Source organism: Lontra canadensis, unplaced genomic scaffold, assembly GCF_010015895.1.
Source record: "Lontra canadensis isolate GAN:19392208 unplaced genomic scaffold, GSC_riverotter_1.0 scaffold2, whole genome shotgun sequence".
In the NCBI taxonomy this organism is placed as follows: domain Eukaryota; kingdom Metazoa; phylum Chordata; class Mammalia; order Carnivora; family Mustelidae; genus Lontra; species Lontra canadensis.
Genome location: NW_022630996.1, coordinates 42,049,451 through 42,062,067, shown reverse-complemented (window position 1 = coordinate 42,062,067; position 12,617 = coordinate 42,049,451). Strand labels below are relative to the sequence as shown.

General features: G+C 42.3%; 1 protein-coding gene across 2 annotated transcripts in view; it reads left to right on the top strand.

Annotated features, from left to right (window-relative positions):
- SNX10 (sorting nexin 10) overlaps positions 1–12,617 on the top strand; it is a 66,340-nt gene that overhangs the window by 20,799 nt on the left and 32,924 nt on the right. Inside the window, exon 1 of one of the 2 annotated variants that reach the window (XM_032872881.1) lies at positions 1,374–1,388. The exons of the other annotated variant lie outside the window; for it this stretch is intronic. The gene's annotated coding sequence lies outside the window, so the exon portion shown is untranslated. Of the gene's footprint in view, positions 1–1,373; positions 1,389–12,617 lie in introns of those variants that run through there. 2 annotated transcript variants of the gene reach the window in all.

Here is a 12,617-nt window from a genome sequence, read left to right as displayed (position 1 = left end):
TGCCAGGAACATACTATCCACTGTGTACCTCAAGGCCAGCCCTGGGGGTGTCAGTGCAGAGGAAGGGAGAAAAAGACCCATTCCCCCATCGTGAGCCTCACCATGGAGTGCACTTTCCCAAGACTGCCTTTTCCCTGGCTTTCTCTTGCCTTTCAGGTTCCAGTTCAAGTGTCACTTGCTCAGAGATGCCTTCCCTGATCACCCGAACATGAAGTAGTCCCCACCAAGTACCTGTCGTCACTCTCGATTACATCATCCTGTTGTTTTCTTCATTATGCTTGCTCATTACCTTGTCCATTTATTTGTTTACGTGTGTGTTTCCTGTCTCTTCCCACTATGATGTCAGTGAAACCGGGGACCTGGTGTCTAGTTCCGTGCCCCATCCCTGATGTCTGTGGCAGGGCCTGGTCCTTAATAGGTTGAATGGATTAACCAGGGTTGCCCTTCTACACTGGGATGAGAGGAAGCTGAGCTTGTTTGTTGGGGAAGGAAGCAGTCGGAGTTAGTAAGGGCGAGGGGCCGTTGAACCAATGTCTCGAAGGAAGTAGGAGAAATAAGATGGTGAAGACGGGAGAGGGTGATCCTTTTCTGTGGGAAGGGAGTAAATATATGGGTAGAGTTCAAGGGGACAGAGAACCACGATGAAGAGTGTAAGTCTGGTGGTCTTACTGTTTTGATGAAGTAGGAAGTAAGAGTTATCTTGGATGACAGAGGGGTAGCAGACCAGGAGGAGACGGGTGGCAGGAGGTGAGAGGTGAAGGTCTGAAGATGCTGGCATGACTGGAAGATTCCTGAACCCTGGAGGACTCTGCCGAAGCTGGAACTCCTACTTGGTGATGGAACCAGTCACAGAAGTGAGAGGATGTTTCTTCAGTGGTGGGTGGGGTGAGAAGAAATAGAGGTGACAGGGGTGACGTTTGACAGAAGTGTGTCAGTGGAACAGGAAATGAGGGGTGCTGGAGGGAGAGTGTTTGAAAGGTTCAAGGAAATGAAGTCCAGAGGGAGAATAGGAAGGGTAGGATGAAAGTTCTTGTGGTTTTTCATTCAAGCAGAAGAGCAAATTGGGTGAGAATGAGGAAGTGAGAAAAGGAAGGGTGGGCTGTGATAATCAGAGGAGAGTTCTAGTTTTCCTTTTTAAAGAGCAGTTCCTGGGTTGCGATCTGGTCACAGGGTGAGCATTGTTGGCAAGAGCTTAGGTCACAGGAACGAAAAGCCTAAGGCAAGGCCAGGAGATGTTGGGTCATTACCCAAGAGTGATCAGGAAAAAGTGGAAAAGAACAGAGAGGAGGTTCCTAAAAATGTAGAAAAAGGAGAAGCAGGAAACTGGAGAGAAGGAAGTCGTTCCAGGAAGTGGAATGGGGAGCTGGTCACGAATTCTTAGGTTCTAGGTACTTGTCAAGTAGGTTATTGTCTGGAGACTGTAGCGACTGGGGGAATTTGGTTTTGGTAAGGAATTTGGTAAGGAATCCTGGTCCTTAGAAATGGGAGTTCTGAGGACCTGAGCAGCTTTGTAAGGGTCACAAGAGAAGGGAAAAGTGGAGAAGCCAGGGTGCAGCCATGGTAGAGCTGTTGAGAGGAGAGTGAGTGTGGGGCACTTGCTGGCTCCAGGAGAAGAGCTCCCGAGGTTAGTGGGAGGAAGGGTTGCAAGAGGGAACGCAGAGCAAGGCTGGGGTCACAGCCAAGTAGGGATGAGAGAACCCAGGATGGTGCCTGCAGGGCTTTCAGCTTGGCAGACATTGTGATTTGCAGGATACATACCCTGGGGGTATGAATAAAATGGGTCAAGCTCTGAGTTTCAGGTTAACGCTTAAAAAAAAAAAACAGCTTTATTGAAATATCTGCATACAACTTGGCCAATTAAGTGTACTCTTCACTGGTTTTAGTATATTTACAGATGTATACAACCTTTACCACAGTCAATTTTATTTTTTTTAATTTAAAAAAATTTTAGAAGGGTTTTTTTTTTTTTTATTTTATCAGAGAGGGAGAGAGAGAGAAAGAGAAAGAGAGCACAGGCTGGGAGAGCAGCAGGCAGAGGGAGAAGCAGGCTCCCCGCTGACCAAAGGGGCCCTATGTGGGACTCGAGCCCAGGACCCTGGGATCATGATCTAAGCGGAAGGCAGACAACCCACTGAGCCACGCAGGCATCTGTCCCAGCCATAGTCAATTTTAGAAAATTTTTATTAGCTGATTTCACTGCCCTTTAGCTATCACTTCCGTGAATACCTGAACTCCACCCCTCTGTTCTCTACCCACCCAACCCAGTAACCCTAAGCAACCAGTCATCTATTTTCTCTTTTTATAAGAGTTCCTGATTCTGGACTTTCATATGAATGGACTTGTGTGATATGTGGACTTTCGTGGATCATTTCTAACATGATGTTTTCAAGGTCCATCCAAGTTGTAGTGGGTATTACTACTTCATTCCTTTTTATTGTCAAATAACATTCCATTGTATGGACGTCCAACAGTCTGTTTATCCATTCGTCCATTGATGGACATTTGGGTTATTTCCACCTTTTTTGGCTATTATGAACAATGCCAATATTTATATACTAATTTCTTTGTGGACATTTTCCTTTCTTTTGGGTATATACTTAGGAGAATTTCTGGGTCAAATGGTGAGTCTGTGTTTAATGGTTTGAGAAACTGCTGGAGTGTTCTATGAGGTGGCCGCACCTTTTCAAATCCACCAGCAGTGTATGAGGGTTCCGAGTTCTCTGTATCCTTGCCCAAATTTGTTACTATCGGACTTTATGATTCTAGCCAGCCTAATGGGAGTGAAGTGAAGTGGTGTCTCACTGTGGTTTTGATTTCTTCTTTGCTTTCTTCTGATGACTAATGATATTGAGCATATTTTCATGTGCTTATTGGCCACTTCTCTATTTTCCCTGGAGGAATGTCTATTGAGGATCCTTCGCCTGTTTTTGAAATGAGTTACCAGTTATCTGTTATCTTTATTAGTTATCAAAGATCATTTTATTATTATATTTATGTACGTAATAAAATATGTATATATTTTATTATTATTTTCCCAGCTTTATTGAGGCATAATTAATAAATAAAATTGTAAGATATTTAAAATGTTAATGTGAAGATTTGATAATACTTTCTTTTTTTTTTTTTTTTAAAGATTTTTATTTTTATTTATTTGACAGAAAGCGAGATCATAGGTAAGCAGAGAGGCAGAGAGGCAGGCAGAGAGAGAGGGGGAAGCAGGCTCCCCACTGAGCAGAGAGCCCCATGTGGGGCTTGATCCCAGGACCCTGAGATCATGACCTGGGCCGAAGGCAGAGGCTTAACCCACTGAGCCACCCAGGCGCCCCGATAATACTTTCTTGATGCATCCATCACCTTACTTTTTTCCCTTTCCTTTCCTTTTTTTTTTTTTTTTTTTTGGAGAGAATATTTAACTCCTTTAGAAAATTTCATTTGTACAAATGCAGTATTATCAACTGTAGTCACCATGTTATATGTTAGCTCCTTAAGTTTTTGTTTGTTATTATTGAGTTGGATGAGCTCTTTGTATATTCTAGCTACATGTCCCTTATCAGATACGTGATTTGCAAATTTTCTCCCATTGTGCATTGTCTTTTCACTTTCTAGATGGTGTCCTTTGAAGCACAGAAAGTTTTAATTTTCATGAAGTCTAATTTGTCTGTTTTTTCTTTTGTTGCTCATGCTTTTGGTATATCTAAGAATCCTTTGCTAAATCCCTGGTCATGAAGATTTACCTCTATGTTTTTTTCTAAGAATTTTGCAGTTTTTGCTCTTACATTTAGGTCTTTGATCCATTCCAAGTTAATTTCTTTTTTCTTTTTTTTAAAGATTTTATTTATCCATTTGAGTGAGAGAGAGGGAGCAGAAGCAGGGGGAGAGAGAAAAGCAAACTCCCTGCTGAGCAGGGAACTGGATACGGGACTCTATCCCGGGATCTTGGGCTCATGACCTGAGCTGAAGGCAGATGCTTAACCATCTGAGCCACCCAGTCATCCCATTTCAAATTAATTTCTATAAATGGTATAAAGTAGGTAAACCTCTGGCTTTAATCTTTTGCTTGTGGCTATCCCCTGGTCTCAGAACCATTTGTTGTAAAGACTTTTTACCCCATTGAATTGTTTTGGCACTCTGTTGAAAATGAGTTGACCATGAAGGTATGGATTTACTTCCAGACTGTGAATTCTTTACTGTTAATCTGTTTGTTTATCCTTGTGACACTTGCACACTGTCTTAAGTACTATTGCTTTATAGTAAGTTTTGAAATCAGGAAGTGGGAATCTTTCTACTATGTTCTTCTTTTTCAGGGTTGTTTTGACTAATCTGGGTCCCTTGCAATTAAAGAGGAATTTTAGAATCAGCTTGTCAGTTTGTACAGAGAAGTCAGCTGAGATTCTGATAAAAACTGCATTGAATCTATAGACCAGTTTGAGCAGAATTGTTGTCCTAACAATGTTGTCTTCCAATCCATGAACACAGGATGTTTTTTCCATTTATTTAGATCTTCTCTAGTATAAATCTTCTCTAATTTCTTTCAGTGTCCTTCGGTAATTTTAAGAATATACACTTTGTTTTTATTTTGTTAATTTAATCCTCGGTATTTTATCCTTTTGATGCTATTGTTCAGGTAGTATTTTGATGGAAGTTGTGGTAGTAGTTCTGCAGAGCCCCCTTACTAGGTGAAGGGCTAGAGAAAAAAATGTCTTCCCAATAGTTGGCAGGAAAGAAGAGCAGAGCATTTTCTGCTGTTCTTCAAGGGGCTGTGTTCTCACGTCTTTCATGATTCTGTGAAATGGCACTGGGGATGCATCAATCTCCAAAGAACTCCATACCCCCAAGTACCAATGGTTTCCCCTCTTTTTCTTCCTAATCCAAACTGCGTGGTGATGGGGTGGGGGAGGGGAGTGAATAGCTGTAGATGGCTTTTGGTTAATAGGAATGCAATCTGATTGGATGAATTCACACTAATATTTAAATTACTGACACCCCCGCCATTTCAAATTTATCTGCTTTTCTAGAAGAAGAAAAGGAGTAGCCCAGACATATTACTATGTAGAAGAACCTTAATAGCATGGAAAAAGGAGGAGACCCTTTGGAAAATGTGAAAAATATTCTTGGGTTTGATCTGGGAGGGTAGGGTTGTTTTGGGGAGAGAGGATGTTACAAGTTAGGGAGTCTAGTATTACCTGTGTGTCTGCTCTAGTGTCAGCTTCTCTCCTACATCTGCTTTTAATGGCTTCTTTTCTTCAATTCTGTTTCTTCTGGTCATGTTCTCCATGCTTCCCCCACACCCCAGCTGTCCCTCAGGTGGCTGTCCTGAGTTTGTATATGATGGGAAGTAGAGGTCAGGCCCACCACATGCATGTCTTATGTGTCCAGAGTGGCTAAGTCTAAGGTAGTACTTTTCCTAAATAACACCAAAATAGTTGTGAGGCTAAAATTCGATGTGTTGTTTCTTGTTCCTGAATTCTAAACCCCCAATTTGGCCAACATCATTTTCACAACCATTAATGGAACCCATATGTTGTCGAGAATAGCAAGTTAGTGGTTTCATTGTTTTTCATATGATGAATCAGTATTTTTTTACTGCTAATAAACCTTAAGAAGCAATGTCTTATCCTCTTTAATTTTTCTCTTTTGGATAAATGACAGAAAACTTAAATGGCAATTTTATTTATGCATCCAACTTTATTTATTTTTATTTATTTTTTTAAGATTTTATTTATTTACTTGACAGAGAGATCACAAGTAGGCAGAGAGGCAGGTAGAGAGAGAGGAGGAAGCAGGCTCTCTGCTGAGCAGTGGGGCTCAATCCCAGGACCCTGAGATCATGATCTGAGCCGAAGGCTCTGCTTTAACCCACTGAGCCACCCAGGCGCCCTGTATGTGTCCAACTTTAACTGAACCTCAGATTTCTTCTTGTTTTTCCATTTTGGTGTTTTTAACAAAATTTTATTTATTTATTTATTTATTATTTTCTTTTTTCATTGTTTGTGTACCATACCCAGTGCTCCATGCAATACATGCCTTCCTTAATACCTACCAGTAGCCTCCATACCCAGCCTGGGGCCCAGTGTGGGGCTTGAACTCATGACCCTGAGATCAAGACCTGAGCTGAGACCAAGAGTTGGATGCTTAACTGACTGAGCCACCAGGTGCCCCTCAGTTTGTCTTTCTTAAGTTCTAAGTTCAGACTGAGAAGAACTTGGTGGGCTTTATAGGGAGTTCTGCATAAACTGTACCAAAATGGAAACTGGACCGCAGTGGAGCAGCTGTGCTCTGTCAAGGAGGATACGCTTGTTTTTCCTTTTCATTTTGGATGCGCTCTTTTGATTGTCCACGTTGGGATCTACCTCAAGCTACCTTGAGTAAAGGGGTACATGGGAACCCAGGAGGCGTGAAACCTTGAGCCACTGGGCACTCAAGGCGCTGGCTCCAGGCAGCTCCGTGGATGTCAGCAGCTGAAGCCAGCACCATACTTCAGCTTTTCTGGTGGCCAGTTTCTTTAATATCTCATGAGAACTTTTATCTTCCTCATGGCTTCTGTTAATAAGTGCAAGCTCTGGTCCCTCAGAACTCCTGCTGCGACATCATTACTCCTCCCTTTCTCTTTTGTCATTTCCCAGCTTCAGGTCCCAGGGAACTGCCAAGTCTTCCAGTGCTTCCTGGGCCAAATATGGGAGGGAGTGGGTGCCCTGCCCTTCTTTCGGTGCCAGGCTGTGCCTCGGGCGCCTCACTAACCTGTGGACTGGCCTCACTGGAGTCCGATGCTTATCACTGATGCTGTCACCTGTGTCTAGGAATTCCCCCTCCCCTGCCATGATACCTGTAGAGCTACCTCTCCCGTAGGACCTTGGCTGACAGCTTTCCCCTCAAGGAGCTTTGGGGGCCCACAGCCCCCCTCCCAGACCTGCCCAATGCAGCATGAAGGACATAGGTGGTACTGAGAACAAGTATGAGAAAAACTGGTACGGAGTTCAACTTTGACTCTAGAACCACCTCAAGGAGGCATATCTTTATGAGATGAAAGCAAGAAGTCAGTAAGTTTTCATTTATATAGAAAAGTTGCTGAACATCGTAGCAGGAAGTAAAACAGTGAAATTAATGTAGTTGTTTGTTTTCTTGGAAATGGGAATATAAAGTTAACTGAGAATATAAAGTTTTACTTTTTAAAAAAGTGATATAGCTTTTTCAGACTTTGAAAGTAACAAATGCATTGTAAACTTCTGGAAAAATACAGAAAAAAGTGATTAGAATTCCAGCCATTCAGAAATGACACTGTTGGGGCTCCGGGGTGGCTCAGTCATTAAGCGTCTTGCCTTCGGCTCAGGTCATGGTCCCAGGGTCCTGGGACAGAGCCCCTCATCGGGCTCCCTGCTCAGCGGGGAGCCCACTTCTGCCTCTCCCACTCCCCCTGCTTGTGTTCCCTCTCTAGCTGTCTCTCTCTCTCTGTCCAATAAATAAATTAAAAAAAAAAAAAAGAAATTACCACTGTTAACTTGTCCTGTGTAGGCTCCAGTTCTCAAATAAGTAAAGAAATAGAAACATACTGGGACACCTGGGTGGCTCAGTTGGTTAAGCATTGCCTTCAGCTGGGGTTGTGATCCCAGGGTCCTGGTATGGAGTTCCGCATCAGGCTCCCTGCTCAGCAGGGAGTCTGTTTCTCCTTCTGCCTGCTGCTTTCCCTGCTTGTGTGCACTCTGGAGCTCTCTGACAAACAAATAAAATCTTAAAACAACAACAACAACAACAAAGATACGTACTTAGAAAAATCACTTGACAATACTTCTTCAACAGACCCTATCATTTAATAATCTTCTATAATGTAATTTCTAGTGGTACAAGCTGGTCTGTTACTCAGCTCTACTATCATTCACTTTTTCTAATTTACTGATGGACATTTAGGTTTCCATTTTATTTGATCTATTTTTTTTTTAACAACACTGCATTGGAAACATTGTTACATACAGAACTTTTTTTGCACATGTCTGATTAATTTTTTTAGGTTGAGTTCCCAGATGTGGAATAATTGAGTCAAAGAACATGAGCAATTTAAAATTCTTTTGAAACATATGGCCAAATTGTCTTTCTGGAATATTGAAATAGCTCTTATTCCTACCAGCAGCAATCAGTCCTATTTCTTATGATCTTTGCCAATGTGGATATTATCATCAAAAAACCATTCTAATTTAATAGACACAAATATGGTATCTTATTTTTTATTTGCATTTCTGTTTATAGCAAGGTTAAACATTTTAAATAGATCATTGACCTTTTTTCCAAAACTTTTTAATTGTGCTAAGAATATATAAAATTTACTGGCTCGCCCATTTTGCGTGTACAGTTCACTAGTAATACGTGTATTCACGTTGTTGTGTGACATCTCCAGATCGGTTTCATCCGGCCAAACTGAAACTCTGCACCCATTTATAAGAGCTCTCCATTTCCCCCTGGCAACCACCATTCTACCTTCTGTTTCTATGAATTTGGCTAGTTTAGAAGCCTTAGGTAAGTAAGTAGAATCATAAAGTATCTGGTTTTTGTGTATGTGACTGATTATTTCATTTAATGTCCTCAGGGTTCATCCATATTGTAGAATATGTGAGAATTTCCTTCCTTTTAAAAGCTGTCTGAGGGGTGCCTGGGTGGCTCAGTGGGTTAAGCCTCTGCCTCGAGCCCCCCATCGGGCTCTCTGCTCAGCAGGGAGCCTGCTTCCCACCCACCCCCTCTGTCTGCCTCTCTGCCTGCTTGTGACCTCTCTCTGTCAAATAAATAAATAAAATCTTAAAAAAAAAAAAAGCTGACTGATACTCCATTGTGTGTACATACCACGTCTTGCTCATTCATTTGTCAGTGGATACTTGGGTTGCTCACCCTTCTTGGCTTTCGAAACAATGCTTCTATGGACATAGGTGTACAAATATCTCCTCGAGATCCTGCTTTCACTTCCTTTGGATGTAAACCCAGAAGTAGAATTGTGGACTATAGAGTAGTTCTCTTTTTAATTTTTTAAAAAAATTTACTTATTTAAGTCATCTCTATCCCCAGTGTGGGATTCACACTCAATGACCCCGAGATCAAGAGTCTCATGCCCCTCCAACTAAGCCAGTCAGGCACCCCATTTTTAATTTTTAAAGGAACCTCCATAATGTTTTCTAAGGAGCGACATGATTTTACATTCCCATGGGCACAAAGGTTCCAGTTTCCCCATATCCTCACCAGTACTTGTTTTCTGTTTCTTTGATAGTAGCCTTCCTAACTGGATGTGAGATAATAACTCATGGTGGTTTTGATTTGCATTTCCCTAGTGATTAGTGATACTGTCTTTTTATGTGCTTTTTGGCTATTTGTAAATCATCTTTGAGAAATGTCTGTTCAGATCCTTTGTCCAGCTTTTTATCAGGTTTTTTTTTTTCATTGTTGAGTCTGACCTTTATTATTGTTGTGTTGCGAATTGATTATTGATAACTTTGCTTATTTTTTCTTTCTTTCTTTTTTTAAGATTTTATTCATTTATTTGACAGGGAGAGATACAGTGAGAGAAGGAACACAAGCAGGGGGAGTGGGAGAGGGAGAAGCAGGCTTCCCACTGAGCAGGGAGCCTGAAGTGGGGCTCCATCCCAGGGCTCTGGGATCATGACCTGGAAGGAAGGCAAAGGCTTAACAACTGAGCACCCAGGCACCCCTAATTTTGCTTATTTTTCTACAGAAATATTCTTTGGTACGGATTTATAAGAGCTTTTCATAAATTATTAATTCTTTGTCATGTATTATAAATAGTACTATATAATACTTGGCTTTATATCCCTTTGAAACATACAACAGGTTTAAATTTTCATATGGTCATGTCTATCACTGTTTTCTCAAGTTTTTTTTCAATTTTTTGTGTATATGACGGTGGGGAGGTGTTTACTAACCATCATACTAGGTGTTCCAGAGGCCTCCCTGGGGCTTTCAGCGCCCTGGGGCATTTCCCAGGCCGGCACAGCATCAATCCCCTGCCATGGTGAGCCTATCCCCTGCTGGGCAGTGAGCTGGCGAGGCACAGGTATAGACAGAACCCTGCCCCGTCCGTCCTCCCTGCACACTGCAGGGAGCATGTAGGTAGGAAGAGAGTCTCCATTTGAAGGATGGGCAATAAGGTTTTTGGAACCGCAGATCAACACGTTCCTGGATACTCCTAAAAGCAGCCATCCTTCCATCTACTGTCACCTTCTTGGATACCTTTGAACCTGACCCAGGCTCTTCACGCACGCAGCTCCTCCTGCAGTCCTTCTCCAATACTCACTGGGATTCCTACTTTACATCCTTTCAATACCAGGGCTTTTTCTAACTTTCTTATAAAAGCCCTCTCCAGAGGCAGAATTCTAACAGGAAAGGAAGTGGGGATGGAGCACCTGGGTGGCTTGGTTGGTTAAGCATCTGACTTCAGCTCAGGTCATGATCACGGGGTCCTGGGATAAAGCCCTGCATCGCGCTCTCTGCTCAGTAGGGAGCCTGCTTCTCCTTCTCCCTCTGCCCCTGCTCCTGCTTGTGTTCTCTTTCTCGCTCAATCTCTCTCTCAAATAAACAAATACAATCTTTAAAAAAAAAAAAAAGGAAAGGAAATGGGGACGGATGCCTTTCCTAAAACACAGTTGACCCAGAGCAGAGTCTCTTCCACATTACAGTGGTAGCGCATTGTTGTGAAGGCCCTAAGACGAAGGTGGAAATGCGTCCGAAGAAGCCAGGTATCCACTTGAGATGGTGAGACGTGGCGACATCTAACGAAAGGGTGTTAACTTTCGTTCGTACTTGCTCCTCCGCATACGGCTTGCGGGCCGGTCTCCAGGCTCCGGCCCCAGCTCCTGGAATCCGGCCATATCTCCAGAAGGGAGAAGAAGTTAAGTGTATTTTGTTTGAGGGTTGATTACTTCTTCTCACATAGTAAAACAAACAAACAAACAAACAAACAACAGTGGTTTCCTGATGAAACCTGTCCCCTTACTTTCACAAAGCTCTGCCCACTGTGAGGTCGGTTAAAAATTTCCTGCACAGTCTTCTAGGAGCACATGTCATCTCTCTTCGCTTTTGTGTGGGAAATATAGAGAAACATCTCTTCGGTTTATGAAGTTGTGTATTGTTACGGTGAATCAATAACTCTGTAGATCTTTGATAAAACCAGTTTTGTTCTGTTTAGGTTTTCCTTGTGGCTTTGATATAAATTCCAATCTAGTTCATGATTAACAAGTCGCCTTAATCAGCCTTTGACACGGGATGGTAGGGAAACCCAAAACTATGCTGCTGAAAGCTTACCCCCCACCCTCATTTTCACTTTAGAGAATGATGTAAACTGCACTTGTGTTCCTTATTCGCCCCTGGGAGAAGTACATGATCCCTTCTCTTTCCACCCACATGTATGGTCCACAGACTCAGGCAGTACTTTGCTTGTCAGAATGGAGATCGCCTTCAGGTAGGCAGACCAAGCTTAACACTGTGAAAATTTTTTCTTGTTGATCTAAGAGCTTTATTAAGTTAGAGACTTGAAAACACAACACTTGATTGCTCCCTAGGTAGGGTCTGCAAACGACTGCCGCCTGTTTTTGTAGATAAAGTTTTGCTGGAACACAGCCGTCTGCATTAGATCACTGAGCATCTGTGTGCTTTCTCACTACAAATTGCAGACTTAGATAGTTGTAACAGAGACCATTTGGCCTGCAAAACCTCAAATATATACTCTCTGACCCATTAGAGAAAAAAATTTGCCAAGCCCCGCTCTATAGAATTCTATCTTTGTTTCATAGCCATTTTCTATTTTATAGAAGAAATATTCCAAGAGGGAAAATGAAGGCAGTTTCTTCCTGATGTTTCTGGTTTGGGCACATCATATTCTCAAGGCGGTGATAGAGTTGTGAAGATACATTGAGTCTGTCAGATGAATCTCCGTGGCCACCATGTTTCCTAGCACAGGACAACCACCATATCTGCCATCACTGTGTACACAGTTCTAACCTGAACAACATTCCTGTGGTTTGGAGTAGTGGTGAAATTTAATATATTTTTTAAAGATTTTATTTATTTGTTTATGGGGCGGGGTATGAGTTGGGGGGAGGAGCACAGGGAGGGGGTAAGCAGACTCTGCACTGAGTGTGGAACCTGATTCAGGCCTTGATTCCATGACCCTGAGATCATGACCTGAACTAAAATCAAGAGTTGGACGACCAACCAACTGAGCCACCCAGGCACCCTGAGATTTAATAATTCTTTCTAGGAAGGTAAGTAGGAAGAATAATGGGTCTCAGTAGGTGACTATCCAGGTGTGCTGTTGTTCCCCATTGGTGGCGGGGAGATAATGTGCTCTCTCCAAAGAAAGCCTTATTGATGGCCACCTATAGGCAGGGTTCCATAGTTGTTGGGAAGAAGATCTTCCATGAGGCAAGAGTTCCCTATATACAGTATAATGACAGACACATGGGCTAGTTTGGGGAATTTGGAAATTTAAACAAATCTAATATAACAACCCACCAAGAGGGTATTGTTTTTTCAGAGGGCAGTTTCTGGTGAGCAGCTTTGGTTTACGTAATTATACACAACTGACCTTTTATCCCAAATCATACTATGTGCGATCATTTAATTTCCTT